The following is an 18,093-nucleotide window of genomic DNA, read 5'->3' as shown; positions in this document are numbered from 1 at the left end:
AGTCTAATTTAGAGGAGGTAGGGTAGAGCTAGAGAAGTTAACAGAAGTACTGCAACTATTCCTGCCTACTGGAGAAGTAGGATAAAACTGGCACAGCACACTTTTGCAAATTGCTTTAGTGTATAAATAATAAATAAAAGCCAGACAAGCAGCTCTGGCAAACTCATCACCATTTAGCTCATGTCTGAACAGGTGTAAAAGCACTATCAGGTGTCTCTGAAAAATATTGAGAGCTGTTATTTTTACCCACACCCAGAATCATTGATAGTTGCAGCAGAGCAGAAAAAGTAAAATAGATAAAAAGCATTTCAGGGACAAGGATATCACAAAGTTATACCTGTTAGGAAGAGCAACTTGCTCTTCCATTTCACTTATATTCTATGTTGGGAACTATTAGCTGGTGTTCACCAAGTATGCATGTCTAATATAGAAGATGGTCCCTTCCTATTTTCCTGGCAAAACTATTACAGAATTCTAGGGAAGAATCATAATCACCAAAAATAGCTGTCAGAGCACCACAATAGGCACCCATGGACAATTCTGGATCAACTCTGAGACTGATGGTAACACAAAGGGGAGTCCAAGGCACCATACAAAATTTCTGTTTGAGGGAATAGAGCTTTACAATATAAGATTTAATGGACCTATCTACTTCTTAAACCTTTCAAGGGCTAACCTGACATCTCTGAGTTTTTATTGCCCTACCTTTAAAAAAAATGCTATACATGTACTACCGACAATTGTGATAAGTAAAACTATTCCTGTCATTTGCCTCATCCACTCTTATCTAAGTCTGTCCTCTAGATAGCAGATTTCATGGGAGTATTAAGAATGATGCTGGAATTGATCTTTGGAAGTCAGCTTGCCCATCTGCTTTGATCTGATATTAACTTGGAAAAATGTGTCAGACATAGTGGATAGTAGCTATCCTATTAATTTGCACTCCCTCTCCCTACCACCTTCAGGGACCCTTCTCATGAAAAGGAAGTAGTTTTACTGCTTCATCTAAAGCAGTGACTCTCAACCAGGGTGCCAAACCACCCTTGTTTGCCATGAGAACCTTTCAAGGGGGCCACAGGGTGCCACACAATGTTAACGCTGTCAGGTTTACAAATATGATTTACAAGATAAACCCAGAGATTCCAAATAGAAATCCACAGTCGTGGTCTTTCTGAGGTTTTTGCAAGAGAAAAACTGCTCTATTATTTTTCTGTAGGCAAAAAGAACAAAAACTAAGGGCTAGGATTTTTCACGGGGTACCTTGAGTCAAAAAGGTTGACAAGCACTGATTTAAAGGAAATCCCTCAGCAGTACAGGAAAAGAGACCACTACTATTGGTATTTCCTTACCCATAGAAAAATGGGTGTGTGAGACTCTTTGTATAATCTTAGAAGATTTAAGAAATATGCCACATTAGAATCTACCACTTCAGGCACAAGACAGGTCCATGGTTCTCAGGATCGTATTTACATATAACCACCCACCTGATGCACAAAAAGTACTAGTAGCAAGTATGTGTTTCTGAGGCAGCACTGTAGGGTACCCCATGTTGAACTGAGCTGCTAGGTAAAGATTCATGTTGGGGAGACTAGGATTACTGATCACATCTACTATCATATGCAGTTTCTGCATAAGACCAAATATGCGTAAGACAAATAATCAGTTTGTAGCCTCCTGAATTCAGTTCTCCAGTCCCTCAACAAATTAGTTATCCCTTCCTGCCCTATTGCATCTCTTTCAATTTTAAAATTCAGCTCCACACCTAAAAAGCACTTCTTCCTTTGCCAGTTTCCTGTCCCCAAGCTATATCACCATCCTAAACCTTTCCCACCATGTCCTCAGTGCTGTCTCAGACTTTCATTCTCTTTACCAAGCACATTCCCTCACCATTTGATTCTTTATTCTGCACAAATCCTCTCCACAGCATTTCATTCTTAACCCTCAGTTAAATACCATATATATAAATAATATACCCCACCACTTAATTTAAATGCTAAACTTCTACATGGGATAGTGTGCACAAGCAAGTAATATACCCAGACCTGAATAGTAGTTATACTGAGTGTGCCAACTATGCTACTGTTTGTCATTGTGTTTCCCTTCTTCAAAACTCATCATATAATTATTATACTACTTCATTTTTTCATTTGCCATTATTCCATTTGACATGAAATACATTGTTCCAAGGTATTTTTTAATATTCAAGAGCCATAATTTAATCTTATAACCAAATAGCCACCCACCTTTCAGTAACTTTATTTTCATTTCTCAGCTATCATAGAAGTTCAGTATTTTGCTAAATGATTCATCTAGCTTTCTGAAATCTTTCTAATACAAGACTGTGGACTGTTAAACACCCATTCAGAGTTTCACTGGCTTCTTGTGTAGGTGCCAAAGATTGTTCTTCAGTACCTAAACTTAGGTAGTACAAGAGTTTGAAAAAAGTAGCTGTGTGTGTGTGTAAGTATTAGGCATGCAAATAACTGGCTCAGTGTTCAAAAGTGCTAAGCATCCAACAGTTCCTATTGAGTATAAACAGATGATCATAATGAATAACAGATGATCATAAAGAATAACCGCATATTCTCTGGAAAGCTATTCACAGATACTCAGAAGTAGTATACATCTAATACAATTCTTTAATAGGAGGAACTTATCTCCTTTGGTTGTCTATTATATGTGCATCAAGTATATAAACGTTTGCTTTCACACCATTATTTTCCTTCAAAGAATCCACCTTCATATTTCTCCTGCAACAGATAAGCAGTACCATAAGAAAAAAAAAAGATTTTTTAGTCCATGGTCAGGTACAGACATTACACATAAACTGGCTTAAGTGATCAGAAATTGAACAAAATGGAAGTTTGGTACACACAGACCAGTCTAAAAATGGAAGAACCCACTCTAACATAGATGTGGTGTGATGTGCACTCAAATCTAATTGATTTAGGTTAAATTAGTGAATCAAACTTCTGTACAAGATCCCCTATTGATTTAAGTTAAATCACTGTTCTCTGGCATCCCAGCATCCTCTGTGGCCCCCTGCAATGCCATCCCCCCACTTCCAGAGGAAAGTGTGCTAGCACTTGGCCTGCACTCAGTTCTCCGTCCCCAAAGCTCTCCGAGAGCTGAACCAGCACAGACTGTCCCTCCAGCCCCACCTCCTGCCTCCAGCCATCTGTCAGCTACAAGCAGATAGCAGGGTGGGGGGAAGGGAAGCATCTATGCCCCTTGGACAAGCCCCAGGACCTGGACATCCCTGGGCCTTGCCCCCACATCTGTAGCATAATTGGGATCCTAGCCTGTTACAGCACCCCATCATGAAGCACCCCCAATGTACACACATACCTGGCACTAAGCCCAGGAGAACCTCTGCACTTGGGCACAGCCCTACGGAGCCCAACTCTAGCACACCCAGCTAGAGACCCATATGCCCCTGTCTTTGGGCACAGCCCCATAGAGCCCAACTCTGTCTCCTGCACACCCAGCCAGGACTCCTGTGCTTAGGTAGTGTGCTGTTCACTAGGGCTGTGAGAAGCTTCAGTTGCTGATTGGATTTGGTAGTGATTTAGCCCAATTCAGCAGCTGACTCTCTGAATCTGAATTGAATCTGGAGACCCTTTAATCTCTCTGAATCAAACTGGAATCCTTCAAATTGATTAGGAGAGATTCAGAGAGATTTGATGATTCGGACATAGAAACAGTTTTAAATGTTTATTCCTACATACCTCAAGGTACCACGTGGCTTGTGAAAGCTGAGATGGTGGTGCAGATGGAGTGCCCAATGGGAGTGTGTGTGTTTGGGGGGGTGGTTCCCAGCATGCTCAGCAGTGGACTTGAAAGTGGACCGGAAGCACTTCCAGTCCACTTCCAGGTCCACCACAGAGTGCTTGGGGGCCCATCCCCCGGCTTGGCAACTAGTGCCTCCTGGGTCTGGGGGAGCCCCCAGAGCCCCCGTGGCCAATCACCAAGCTGGGGAGGTCTGTGGAGGGCATCTCCCATGTGCTTGGCAGCAGGTCCAGAAGTGGACTGGAAATACTTCCAGTCTACTTCCAGGTTTACCGCCAAGTGTGCAGGGGCCATCCTACACTCCTGTGGGACGCTCCATCTGCCCTATCATCTTAGCATTCATAAGCCATGCCTGGTACCTTGAGGTATGTAGAAAAAACATTGAAATCTGTGTCTAACACCTCTACTGTTCACTACCAATCTAACCTAGGGTACTTCCAGAAAACTATATAACTTAGATCAATTCTGCCTTGGCCTTTCTGAATTTCTGTTCTTTGCCATAATCTAATTTAATTTATTTGTCCAAATTAATTAAATTTTGTGTACTCGCCAATTCTTTCAGAGCTGAAAAGGCAGAAAAAAATTGGTGCCCCTCCCCACGCCCCTCCCAAATGATCCTCCGAGAATTTTATTACAAACTTCTGAATAAAGCAAAAAATTATTTTCATGGCATTTAGGTAGACATTTAGAAGGGCTGAACTTTTAAAAATTCATTCCCCATTTTTAAATAGTACATTCTTTTCTGGGGGGGGGGGGGTTCATATGTACAAACTCTGGAAGCATCTTATTTGCATTTTGCTTGATCCAGATGCGCTGAGCATAGTTGCTTAAATCCCTGTAATGCTGAGCAAGGCTGCTGTTATTACCTTCTGACCCAGCAAAACCTGGTTGTTCAGTACCCTTGGGACACAGACAGAAGTGCAACTCCCCACTGTAACTCAGAGCACTTTGCAGGAAGTGTTCTGAGTTACAAGGATCCTCCGGACCAAACAGAAATTCACTATTGGTTCCAGAGGGAGGGGAACCTAACTGCTGGCTTTGATCTTGTAGCTGGTTTCCCCTAGCAATGACCCCTCCTCCTTCCCAGCTTGTACTGTTTTCAGAATTAGAGGAGGGAAAGGGAGAAGAGGGAACTTGTTCTAGGGGTTCCTCAGCTGACATTAGGGGGGTGGATGGGAGCCTCCCTCCACCTCAGGTCCCATCCACCCACCCAACCTCCAGTGTAGGCTGAAAAAACCCCATATTGAACTCTCTCTGCTCCCTTTCCCCTCTCTTATTCTGAAAGCGGCAACAGGATGGGAGGCAGAGCAGACAGAAGTTGCTGAAGACACTATGTTTTGAAATATCTTCATCTGAACCCTCATGCAATGAAGGTTCAGATTTTTGTGGGGTCAGGCCCTTTTAAAATGTTTTGCAGCTGTACACTTCTGTTTGGTCACAGCTGTAGAGCGCTTTCAGGGGCCAGTGCAGGTGAAAACTATCACTTCTGTCTGTGCCTGTGTTGAGCTTTATGGACCTGTAGCAGGATGAGGGGATTGGAGAAGTGCCCCACTTGCCCCCTCCAACTGGGGAGTGGCCCGCTTGCCCCCTCCCCCTTACCTGAAGTCCAGTGAAAAGCCGTGTTGGCTCAGGGCAAGGCAAGCAGGCAGAGTGCTGAATGCAGTGCTATAAGAAATGAAGCCCAGGTGCTGCATGCCAGAAGTCCTGGCCAGAAAACATCAGCTGCCAGGGAGAGAGGCCCTGGCCAGAAGCACCTCAGGTGGCATGCTGAGCTCTGGGGAGCCTAGGGCCCTGGATAAAAGGAGTTCCAGCCCTGAGTCACTTTAGGTAGGCCCTCCTCCCACAGGGGCACATGAGCTGTAGCTGGGAGATGAGTCCCAATGCTGATTGGCTGAACGCGCCCTGGGGCAGAGGTGAAAGGATGCCAGAAGTGACAGGAGGGGCCCTTGGATGATGGATGAAGACACATATGCTAGAGAGAAGCAGCTGGACTAGCCACATTTCTTTATTTTCATATCAGATGGACTGTCAGGAATTCCAGGCATAAGTTCTGAGAGGTAGTGATAAGACTCTGCAAGGCTGGTATGATGATTGAAGGGTGATTGACAAGATAAGACTGAAGCCTGGGTTCTGTGTGACCAAGAATCATATGGAGGCCTATGGAGGGAGTATAGGGGTGGAGGAGCTCCTGGTCTGGACCCCATAAAGGTCCTGCCAAACAGTACTCCAGAACACAGTGAATCATATAACGAATTGCCCCGACCTGGGTAAGCATTGTCTCCCACTGAGGCAGAATTCTATAACTTCTTCCATCAAGTTATGGTGGGCGAGTGCCTCAGCTGGGAATGGTCCTCCCCAGAGAGGGCAAAAGGAGGGACAACAAGGTCAGAGTGCCAGAGATGTCACAAGACCATAGAGTGAAATTCTGGGACAGGAAAGAAGGAGCTTAGTGTCTTATTTTAAAAACTAACTGCATGTTCTCGATCAAATCCTCAGGAGCAATGGTGAAGGGAATTAGCCATTCAATGCAGCATTGTCAGCAACAGTCCATCAGTACTGAATAGGTTATGTTTTACATTCTACACATTGCCATAACGAACCCGCACTGTTCAACATCTTCCTCAGCGATTTGGATGAAGGACTAAAAAGCACCCTGTTCAAATTTGCTGATGACACTAAGATGTGGGGGGACGTGGGCACATTGGAAGGATGCAACAGGCTACAATCAGACCTAGACAGGTTACAAGGGTGGGCAGATGAGAATAGGATGGGCTTCAACACAGACAAGTGCAAGGTGATGCACCTGGGGAGGAACAACCGGCACCATACCTACAGGTTGGGGAACTCCCCTCTTGTCAGCACAGAGGTGGAAAGGGATCTGGGGGTCATCATTGACTCCAAGATGAACATGGGCCAGCAGTGTGGGGAGGCAGTCAGGAAGGCGAACCGCACCTTGGCATGCATCCACAGATGCATCTCGAGCAGGTCCAAGGAGGTGATCCTCCCCCTCTATGCGGTACTGGTCAGGCCGCAGCTGGAGTACTGCGTCCAGTTCTGGGTGCCACACTTCAAGAGGGATGCGGACAGCATGGAGAAGGTCCAGAGGAGGGCCACTCGTATGATCAGGGGACAGCAGGGCAGGCCCTATGAGGAGAGGCTACGGGACCTGAACCTGTTCAGCCTCCACAACAGAAGGCTGAGGGAGGATCTTGTGGCCTGTTATAAACTAGTCAGGGGGGACCAGCAGGCACTGGGGGAGTCCCTGTTCCCCCGAGCACCGCCAGGAGTGACCAGGAATAACGGTCACAAGCTGGAAGAGGGTAGGTTTAGGTTAGATATCAGGAGGCGCTACTTCACAGTCAGGGTGGCTAGGGTCTGGAACCAGCTTCCAAGAGAAGTGGTGCAGGCTCCTACCCTGGGGGTGTTTAAGAGGTGGTTAGAATATCTTGCTGGGGTCATTTGACCCCAGTACTCTTTCCTGCCATGGCAGGGGGTCAGACTAGATGATCTGCTCAGGTCCCTTCCGACCCTAGAAACTATGAAACCATGAAACTATAATTTCTAAATTTTGCCCAGATATACCCCACCTACCACCAGACTCCCATTTTGAATTGTGAATTATATACTTCATGTAAATTGAGGATGGTTAAAATGACTAGGGTCATGATTCCCACTCAGAAGGATTCAGAAATCCAAATTTCAGGATTGCCTTAGAACAAGGAAGGCTGTAGAGAACACACACATGCAAATGGAAAATTCGATTACAATTATGGGCTGTCTGCTTTGCAGCTTGTGGAAGCCCACCATCAGACACAAAAATGCAAAAACAGGGCAATAGGCTGTGTGGCTGAACAGGGCACTCTGCATTCATTCACAATTAGGTGTTCTATTCTGTTGTCACAAGATGCTGCCACGCACATTACGCAACAGAAATGGGATTAGCAGGAATAACAAAAACCTGTCAGAGTACAAAACCATGGCCTGGTAGTCCTGACAGCCTTCAAGGCATGCCAGACTGTGGAAATCACTCGCCCTTCTTCTCTCTCAAAGATAAGCAACAAATTCCTTCCTAAAGTCTTAAAGTCAGGCCACCATGTAGCCAACAGAAAAAGAAGGGGAAGGGGGAGGAAAAGTAAATTTAACGTCTTAGGAAGTATAGAATAAAGAAGCCATGCTGGTAATGAACAGACTTGTGCCAAGTATTCCATTCTACAAAATACAGAACAATTTGTGCATGCTCAGGGTGTCTGTCTAACTGTATCAAAGTCACTTGGAGTAATAGTAACACTTACCCGGTTATGTGATCTTCTGTGGAATAGTATGCATTGGATTTACCTTTATATGTGAGATAAAATGGATTTCATTTTGGATTGGCTTTACCTTTATATGTGTGATAAAATGGACCCTGAATCTCTGAGGAGCTTATGCAATCTGTTTTTCACCCTCTTCCTTAGTGTAAATAATCTAAGTTTCATGGCTTGTCTTTTCTGAAATGAGTGCTGCCCTTTGAAATGAAGGACACCAGCAAGGTAAACTTCCAATCGCTTCTTACCCTTTCAACATGGTTTCCTACACTACCTTCATCCCCACTGCTCTTGCTGTAGATGACCAATTCAGCAAAGGTGATAAATGTTACCTTCTTGCATCTCTCTTGACCCTGCAAGATGTTCAAGATTTCTGCTGGGGATTACATACAGAAGATATATTTCTTCATCTGTGGCACATAAACCATTTTTTTTCTTTATTTCAGTCTGCTGAGGAGGTTCATGGAGTAATAGATAAAATGTCAGAAATAATTATGAAAAATACTGATATACACCATGGCAGAGAATTATACCTTTGGTAATGGCTGCTCTCATCATCTACAGTAGGTCCCCTGGTAGATATAAATACAGGCTTTATCACCTTATTTTAGATGATGATGTGTTGAGCCAGTGGTGATGAAAGCTCTGTTTTGAGAACTTCAGTTGGGGGAAAGAAAACATTTATATTAAGGAAGCAGAGGTCATAATTTCAAAATAGAGTAAGAAATATAGAAATCTGAAGTCTCTCATAGTTCTAATACAATATCTATTAAATCCCATCCATGAAAATCCTCTCTTTTTTCTTTCAGTCTCAACTTTACTTCTGCTCACTTTTACCTTAAATATCCTTCCTTACTTCACCAGTGCAGCTAAACATCTATGTTTAAGATTGCTAATAGCGCAAAAACTGTAGGAGATATTTTACCATATTTTGAATGGCAGCAAGTTGACAATGGCTAAACTTAACAGATCTGTGTTAACACAATGTACTCTCTTCATTAATCTGGAGTTACTGTTCCAGGGAATTTTGAATGAAACCTTGGTAAAACGCTATATGTGCCATAACCACCATGGACTGTTATACATAAAGTAGTCAAAAGGAATTGAGACTCCTGATGACTTTTTGATGGTGTAGGTAGAAGCCTATGCTTTCTAAGGAAGTTTACCTTTACATCTACTGCTCTAATGGTGATGAAAATGTTGACTGTTTTGAAAAATCACTGAAAAACAATCACAAACTCAAGAAACGAGTAAAAGTACTCACATTTACTTCACCCTCCTTGCCTTATAGAGCTCAACAAGATGAACAAGTACAAGATTTGATGACAAAAGACAGCAGCTCAGGTAATGTTGGGCAAGAAAATGACTGCCAGTGAGCCAGAATGTAGAAAGGAGTCTTTGAAAAGGGTAGCTTACAGGAGAGTTCTGCAAGAGAAAGAGGGTGTTGCCAGACAAGAAGAGGGGGAGTGGTTCACCCTGGGCCTTGACATCTGTATAACTGATGGCACTATGGCAAAGGGTAGGAAAGAACATAGAGCAAGAAGGGGCAGTAAGAAATAGAACATCTGGCCAAAGACATATTAGGACTGGTCTTACTGAGTACTTGTACTTATTGGGTACTTGCAGTACTACCATATAAAGTTACCTAATCATAACATTCCAGTGGGGAACTTTTTGAGCTTAATGGTAGTGCAATTTCTGTTCTGAAGAACTGACAATATATGAGGTAGTTTATATTCTGCCTAACACATAGACTGGCTGCACTTACCTTGGTAGGAATGCTTTTGAATCTCTGGCTATTTGATCATTAGGTTTATTTGTAAGAAAATCTTTGTTTTAAGTCTTTAAAAATATTTTTTTTCTCAAAGAAATGGATTTACAATAAATGTATAGTGCTAGGAATGCAAGATCAAAATGAATGACCACAGGCTCTTTTTACTTTTATTTAACAGGAAACAATATAAGGGAAGAGGAATGTTATGTATGGCATAAATGCTAAAGTGTGTTTCTCTCTTTCAAAATGCATTAGAAACATGAATAGACTTAGGATGCCAGTTAATAAGCAGTGATCACTCACTATAAATTATTACTTTCTGTATTTAGGTCGATTTGGAGAACTAGTTAAAGAGTCTGTGGATCAACTTGAACTGTGAGCTGTCTCTCTGCACACTGGAAGATACAAGGAGGCAAATCTTTACTTATATAAGAACGAGTAAATCACCTCCTACTTTTAAATGATATTTTTATAATATTTTTAACAGCTTCAAGATGTGTTGGACAGCAGTGTGATTTAATGATGGCCTTGATGGTCTAGATCCAAAGATATTAAGATCAGTAGAAAGACTCCCATTAAGTTCAATAAGGTTTGGATCAGGCTAAGTAGGTCATAAAGGCTCATTCTAACTTCTGTTGCAATCTAGGAGAGTCTTTTGATGGATGCCAAAACCCTCAGGTTTTTGACGTGAAAATGGGGGGAAATAAGGCTTGGTCACCTTTATGAAACTATTCACATCTCAGATAAAACGTTAGGCAAATCCAAAGCATAATCATAAATATTTTATCCATGACTGTATGGAACTAGAATGTTCATAAACTTCACTTTTCAAAAAGTCATTTAAAAAAAAAAAAGATCTGAACCATGAAAATACACCCAAATCAATTGTATGTTCTATTTAACAAAACGCTTTTTAATATATGTATGGGTGGGGAGTTCTGCTCCATCTTGAGAACTGCAATGTTATTTATGCGCAAGCAGAATTGCAGCCCTATTCGGGAGTGATATGTGTTACATCACCCTCCAAAGTACCCGGAAGACAAAATCAAGTTTAAATGAGTTATAATTATAATCCAAAGTTTAAAGAGAATTTCAATAAATGCAGCTTTCCAAAATTGTGACCATTATTTCATGAACTTGGATGAATGCTTTCTGAACTGTTTTGTTTGGGTTTATTTTTCAACCAACATACTTTTGCTCTTTCATAAAAGCTTGTATTAAACTATGAGAATAATCTAATTTTCTTGTACTTGAATGAAATGTTATTTATTTATTTAGTTAGTTTGGCTAAGCAAATGTACTGGGTAGGCTGAATTATTTGTTTATCTGTTAAACTGAGCTATTTTTATGGCATTGTAACAAAACAAAAATCTCTACTACCATAGCTAATTTTATCACCAGTATTCTCAATTAGTAGTACTCCCGATATTTAAAAAATGAATTCCTGTATAATGGATATAAAATGAGACCTACACTGTCCTGATTTAAAGAATGGGTATAAATATAAAAAATGTTCTACAAATGTTTAAAATACACATTCACTTTATTATTTTATAATAAACTTTGATTCACCTTAACTTCCAGCCTGAGTTCTCATTGACAGTACTACATTAATAAATCATCAGAGTAACCATTGATCTACTAGCCTATTTAACATAGCACAAATGACAAGAACTTATTTTAGACTTGAAGCCCCATAATATACCTTAATCTTTCAAATATTTTATAATTTCATAATGATATCTTATTAAACTGTCCACTCCAAAGATGATGTGAAAAGCATTTAGAGGAAAGGCACTGTTGCCTAGTGTTTAAGTACTGAAGTGCTGTTCAGGAAACTTGAGTCTGTTCTTGATTCTGTTTCAATGGCCTGCTGGGTGAGCTAGTCATTCTATGTCTCCACCTGTAAAATGGGGATAATGACACTTACCTTTGGAAAGTGCTTTGTACCATGTAAGAACTATGGTGCGGGAAGTGTATGTGTGTCTGTGGCGGGGGGGGGGAGGGGGAGAGGTTAAATTAGCCATGGCTGATATTTTGGTCTGTACAAATACAGACAGGATATTTTTCCCTGGAAAATATTTGCAGAATGACCATATTACTACAATATAAAATCTAGTCATAATAGGAGAAATACAACCCTGTGTACACGGAAAGCGTAAGGACCTCTCTGCTACGTAAACCTGAAAGTTTGGCTTCCTAGTGAATCTACCTCAATGATAGTTGCACCCACGCAGCTGAAAATAGGACTAAGAACTAGGCAGACAACAAAATCAATGTACAGAGATGATCAGAAAGTGGACATAGAACAGAACATTGTAGAGTGGATGGAGACTTTAAAGGGCACTTCTTATTATTTTGGAGATTGACACTTTATTATTATTTGCTCGCTGGGGAGGCATAGAGGAGGAGTGATTGGAAGCATGGTTCAGCAGAATTTCAGGATGGAATTTCTTTGGTTTTAACCTACTTTTAATTCCCTTGAGGGTTATTTCCTAGGCCTTGTCAACCTTAATTCTTCCAGTTTTCTTTAACAATTTTCCTGTTACTAAGCAGGAATTACCCACATACTTGCTATTTTAGGGTGCCTGTAGACATACTCTTTCACTTTATAATTAGAATGTTTCCACATCACCTCACTGTCACATGTGTTAAGCCCCCCAGGAGTTTCAAAATGGCCATGAGGTTGCTTTATCTACACCTTTTCAAATGAGCTTTAGATAAAGCATCCCACAGTCATTTTGAAATGCACAGGAGCTTAATACATGTGATGGTGAGCTATTTTAATTAGAGCAGCTATCTGGGAACTGTTCTAATTAATCCCCAACCCCCACCCCTGAACATGTGTATAGGCAGCCTTAGTTGCATATTCCTCTCTTCTCTGTATCTTGGTCACTTTCTTCACATTGTACTTTTATGCACAGCTCTGCACATATGCTCCTTGTAGGATCTTGTCTATACTGATTGTTGAGTAGTGTTTTTATAATGGATAACTGTGCTCTCTCATTTCATGTATTTGAAAAAAAATCTTAGGCTGTCTCTGCTTTATACAGACCAAAAGAACTAGTAGTATGATTCATTCTTAACAAAAGGTGCATTCAAGTTTTCATGTGATAATTTTCGTAACTGCTGCTAATTGACAGAAATTTAATTTTAGTGACCACCAATCTTAGAAACACTGGGCGCATATGAACATGCAATTAGCGTGACTGACTGAACTCTGGCACAGTTCACTCAAGAGTTAATTCTCCCAGGTGCAGCATTTACACCCATGCCTGGGACTGCAGCACAACGAGCAGAGGTAGTGCAGCCCCAGCTGGAAGAGAAGCTGGGGAGGGGACATGAGTGTGCTACAGTGAAAGGATCACTGGCAGCCAGTTCCTGCACTGTAGCACCATTGTGCCCCAGCCTTCCCTGGTCATGTGCATTGCAGTGCTCTAAATAACTCCACCAAGTAGTACTTGTGTCAGGCAGTGCTATACTACAATGGAGTTAATTAGTTTACTCTGGCCTAATAGTGCCATACATGTAGATGGTGATGCTTTACAACTCCACAGTAAAGTGCACAAGTAGATGCCCCCACCCTGTCTTAGAGATTAGTTCAAATCTGTTACTGTGCTTTTTTTTAAAAAGGATACTTTTATCAAAATTCTAATTTTGCTTCCTGGAGCTGTCCCAATCAATGGACCTCCTTTACTAAGGACAATTATACATGTGCATGAATGGTTCCTGGATTGGATTGTAACCTGCTATTAAACTGAGCTGAAAGAAAATAGTTGATCTGGACATATGTCATTCAGATGATCTAATTTTAGTCCAGCCAGCTTGATTTCTTTTCGTTTAAGAGTGTTGTTGCTCTAATTATGTCTTTTTGTTGGTTATTCATTTTTCCTTGTTGGCAGTATAATGGATTATGTCCTGGGAAAACACAAGTAAATATGTTCTAACAGCAAACAACCATATTTCACTACTTTCAGCTTTTCAGATTATCTACAACTATCATTACTGTTCTGTTGCAACCCTCACTTTTTCAGATTGAATGCTTTGTTGTTTGAGCTCTGACCCCAACAGATATCATATAAAAGGTCCCTGTACCACGAAGCCTCAGCACCCGTAGAAGAGTAGTGAATAGTCAATGTTAAACCATGGACAGTTACACACATGACTGTAGTTTCTAAATGATTTAAAGCAAAAAAGATTGTAATTCTTATTAAAACACCTATTTAAGGATTAATTAAAATATTTAAGCCACTTTGTTAAGACAGATGTACTCAATTGCTTAATTGTTTGCAAAATGGAGGCCTTAATGATTGAAAAGTTAGACCTGAAATTAGTTACTTTAAAACTTATGCCTTGCAATTGGATTTTGCATGGGCAGATCTCAGCAAATGTGCGATCTCATCAGCACCAGTGGATTCTCCAAACAGATCAAATTGTTTCCTTAGAGGTTTAATCTAACTAGATAATCTTAAATAATTCACTTTTTCAATAAAATAAAAATGTGGGAAATTTAGTCCACATATTTGAACAATGCTTACCATGCAGAATTTCCATGCACTTACATTTCTTTTTCTTTCCCTCTTGGTATGTGTTACCGACTTATGTATATTTTTTTAGAAACAGTGACCTTGATTTGAAAATATGAGCACAATCAATAAAACACTGAAACTTCAAAGTACTTTTGTTTATACTTCAATCCTTCCTATCACCTACTGTTTATTGCTCTTATGTCATCAATCCCACTGGAGTTCAAGAAAACTTAGCTGGTTTTCTATAAACTCCCAGAACTATTCTTTTCCCATGTACTCTCATGTCTCTACAACTTCTGATGTAAAACAGATTTTAAATTTGTGTAGATCAGAGGTCAACATGAAAGCCTAAAACAAAACAAAAAAAGATGGCATTCAACTTGTATTTCTGGTTTCTATTACAGCTCCGAAACTATCTTACAGTCATATTAAAAATGGTAATGTTATCCTGCACCATATCCTACCTGAAATTAAATAGGTGCTTATTTTAGATAAACTCATATATTGGTGAATTGTACAAAGGAATTGCACCAAATTTTACCTTCTTATTAAGAGTCAAACATCTTCTGAAGGTACAACCTCTGTATAGCTTTTCATTCATTGACTTTGGGGTAAAAACAAATGCCAGAGTATAGCCTCTTATTTCCATCACTAAGCAGTTACTCAACACTCACGCATCTGTTTACTCTTGATAATTGACTTACTGATGTGGTCACCAGTTGGATCACTGGTTTTGTGATCTGGCAGAACTTTCAAAAGTTTCATTGTAGTTTCTTCAAGTGTTTTACTGAAGCAAAGCAATATCCTGAAGTATACAGCATTAATATTTCCATTCCCATTTTTATGATGCAGCAATAAATATAATGGGACAAATTCTGAAATCTGTGCTTAGGTTTAATTCCTCTCTGAAATATGTGGGAGTTGAGTCTTAGCAAGGAACAAGGATTTGGCCCAATATATTGCCCTGTTTTCCAGTATTTAGGTATGTATCAGACCTACTGCATTTTTCAATATTTAACTGAACCTGTTTAATAAAATGTTAAATTTTCTGTAGTCCTTAGCATTGAAGACTTCTCTCTTCACAGGCAAATCCTTTCATTCTAACCATGTAGAAGTATCTGGCAGAAGAATCACTGAAATTCTACTATCCAAGATGTAAGTCAAATGAGATTTGTGTGCTTCTGAGGGCAGGTAAACGCACAATGGGAACTAAAGTGCAATCCACACCCTCGTGCCTACTGCCATGCCACACATTCATGGAAGGAAGCATGATTGTGGGATTGCACATTAGATCCTATCATGACCTATTACTGGTGCAGGGGGGAGGAGGTGGGGGCGGGTACAGGGATCATGATCCCCAACTTTCCCTACACCAGTTCCTGCAGCTGCAAACCCCACAGCTGATGGGGCTCGACGGAGCTTGCAGCAGGGGCAGTGTTCTGCCTGCTGCCCCCGCTGCAAGCCCTGCAGCCAAAGATGCTGCCCCTGCTGTGAGCCCCCACTGCAAGCCCCACAGTGGAGGAAGCTCAGAGAGGGGGCAGTGCTCTCCCTGCTGCAAGCTTTGCAGCTGACAAAGCTGCTCAGTTGATGGTGCTCCCAGCCACAGGGGAGCACCTGGCCACATGTTCAATTAATAGTGTGATTAGAACAAGCTACAAAATCATTACACCTTTTTTTTGTGGAATGACTTTGTAGCTTATTTGTTTTACCATGCCATTAATTGGTTGAACATGTAGCTGGGTCACAACTTAAGGCGTGATTACCTAATTAATCACGCCTTAAGGGTAACATGTAGAGGGAGCCTACTCTGGGACTGAGGTATTACCAAGGCAGTAGTAGTTGCTAGGCTGCTAGTTTGTGTGTTTGTGTTCCCATATACACACTTTAGTTGCACTACTGTTTTGGGAGTTGTCCATACAGCAGCACACATGGGAACTGGATATGTCAGGGAAGGAGGAAGGTATATATGGAGAATCTACAGCTTTGTCTCCTGTGACCTCATACCCTGAAGTTTGATATGAGGCCATGGTTTCCTTATAAGAGACTTGCCTGTGAGAAGGGCTTCAGTTCTTGGACTCTGAGAAGCAGGAAGGAGAGGATGTGTCTGGTATGTGATGTGGATCTGAAGGGTGGAGAATCCTGGAACAGCCTGATATAAGAATCTCTCTGCTGCCCAATGCCCATGGAAGATCACTTTGGTTTCTATAACTCCATTAGGAATTCTGGTAGTACTTATATGAATACCAAGGACTTTGGCAAAGTTTACAAGTTCCCACAAACAGTCCTGCGATCCCCCAGGATTAAAAAATGAGTTGAGCCCTGAAAAATCATGAGGAGTTTGGCACATTCTGACTCAAATCTAAGGGGACTGTTTCAATTCTGTCTGTGTTTTGTTTCATTAGATGCATGCACCCAAGTGACTGCATGAAAGCTAATTATTTTCTGTAGGCCATGACAGAAAATAGCATTCAGTTGTTATTTATTTATTTTGCAGAATAATAATACTTTAGATATTGCTGATTTGCTTTCCCCAAAATCTGGGAAGCAACACATTCTGAATATCTACATAAATCTGCATAACATCTATGCCAGTACTCAAAGTACCAGCAGGTATCTATCTGCAATTCCTCCACAATGAAACTGTGATGGGAATGTAGACTTTCTGTTCCAGTGTATCTCCACATGGTTGATTATTAGTGGAGGGAATAATAATCTCTCTGCTACATATCTGCAACTTAGACATCAAATCATATGACAAATTGAGATCAAGCATTAAACTATACTTAGGAGGAGAATAGTCAATAGCACAGTCTCCAGATCCCCACATCTTTCCTGCAGAGTAGTACAAAGCCACAGGAAAAGCAAAAATTGTTCTCCTCCCTTTATTTCTGTATACAATTATTAGGCTACTTAATATAATATGTAATGATTTGAGCTATGATGAAGAGATCTTGGCTACCATGATTTGGTGTGTCTTTCTAATGACATGTCAGCTCCTGCATTTAATGAGAAATATCAATGCAGCATGCTGTTATAACGTAATGTTTCTAACCACTGCAATGGCATATTTAGTGAAAAAAATTTCCAAAACACACTCTCTCTCTCTCTCTCTCTCTCTCTCTCTCTCTAACAAACAAACACAGGTTTAGAAACAGTGGATCCTAAAGGATCTGTTTCACATAACTTAGCACAGATTTAATTTTGAAACATTCGTAAATATTCGGTCAATTAGGCCACTTGATTGGTTGAAGACAGATTACCTTTTGCTATACAAAGGATTCCATTTCTACTGACTGTTTACCATGAGTAGAAGATATTAATAAATATATAATCACAAAGACATCTTTTAGCCTTCATTAGCTAAATGTCAAGTTTCTTGTAGGGGTGGACAAGTTGACTCTCTCCTTTCTGTACTGTAAAATAGTTATCATTATTCCATACGCTAGTAAAAAGTATTTTTAAAAATTACCCCATTTCTTAGTGAATTTAACCCAGCTTCTCCATGAATTCCATTCACTACCTACTGCAGGTCTATTCACATTTGCAAGATAGAGGCAGAAATTTCTGTAGCTCATAAATAATGTCCTGAAATACTCCCAGAGTTGTTCTTTTCAAACTTCATCTTTTTAAATACAAGCCCTACTCATTCAGTTATTAGATTATGCAGCCTTTATACATTATCATTAACCACAGACAT

The 18,093-nt window shown here is 40.7% G+C and overlaps 1 long non-coding RNA gene across 1 annotated transcript in view; it reads left to right on the top strand.

The window, feature by feature from the left end:
* LOC149862952 (uncharacterized) overlaps positions 1-10,900 on the top strand; it is a 60,111-nt gene extending 49,211 nt beyond the window's left edge. The window contains exons 3-4 of the long non-coding RNA XR_016443295.1: positions 9,385-9,437; positions 10,197-10,900. This is a non-coding gene — a long non-coding RNA (uncharacterized LOC149862952). The remainder of the gene's footprint in view (positions 1-9,384; positions 9,438-10,196) is intronic.
* Positions 10,901-18,093: the final 7,193 nt, after the last annotated feature.

The sequence above is a fragment of the Crocodylus siamensis genome, chromosome 6, assembly GCF_052110815.1.
Source record: "Crocodylus siamensis isolate JL-2025a chromosome 6, ASM5211081v1, whole genome shotgun sequence".
In the NCBI taxonomy this organism is placed as follows: Eukaryota; Metazoa; Chordata; order Crocodylia; family Crocodylidae; genus Crocodylus; species Crocodylus siamensis.
Note: the sequence above shows the minus strand (reverse complement) of the source record. Positions and strands in the feature narration are given on the sequence as shown.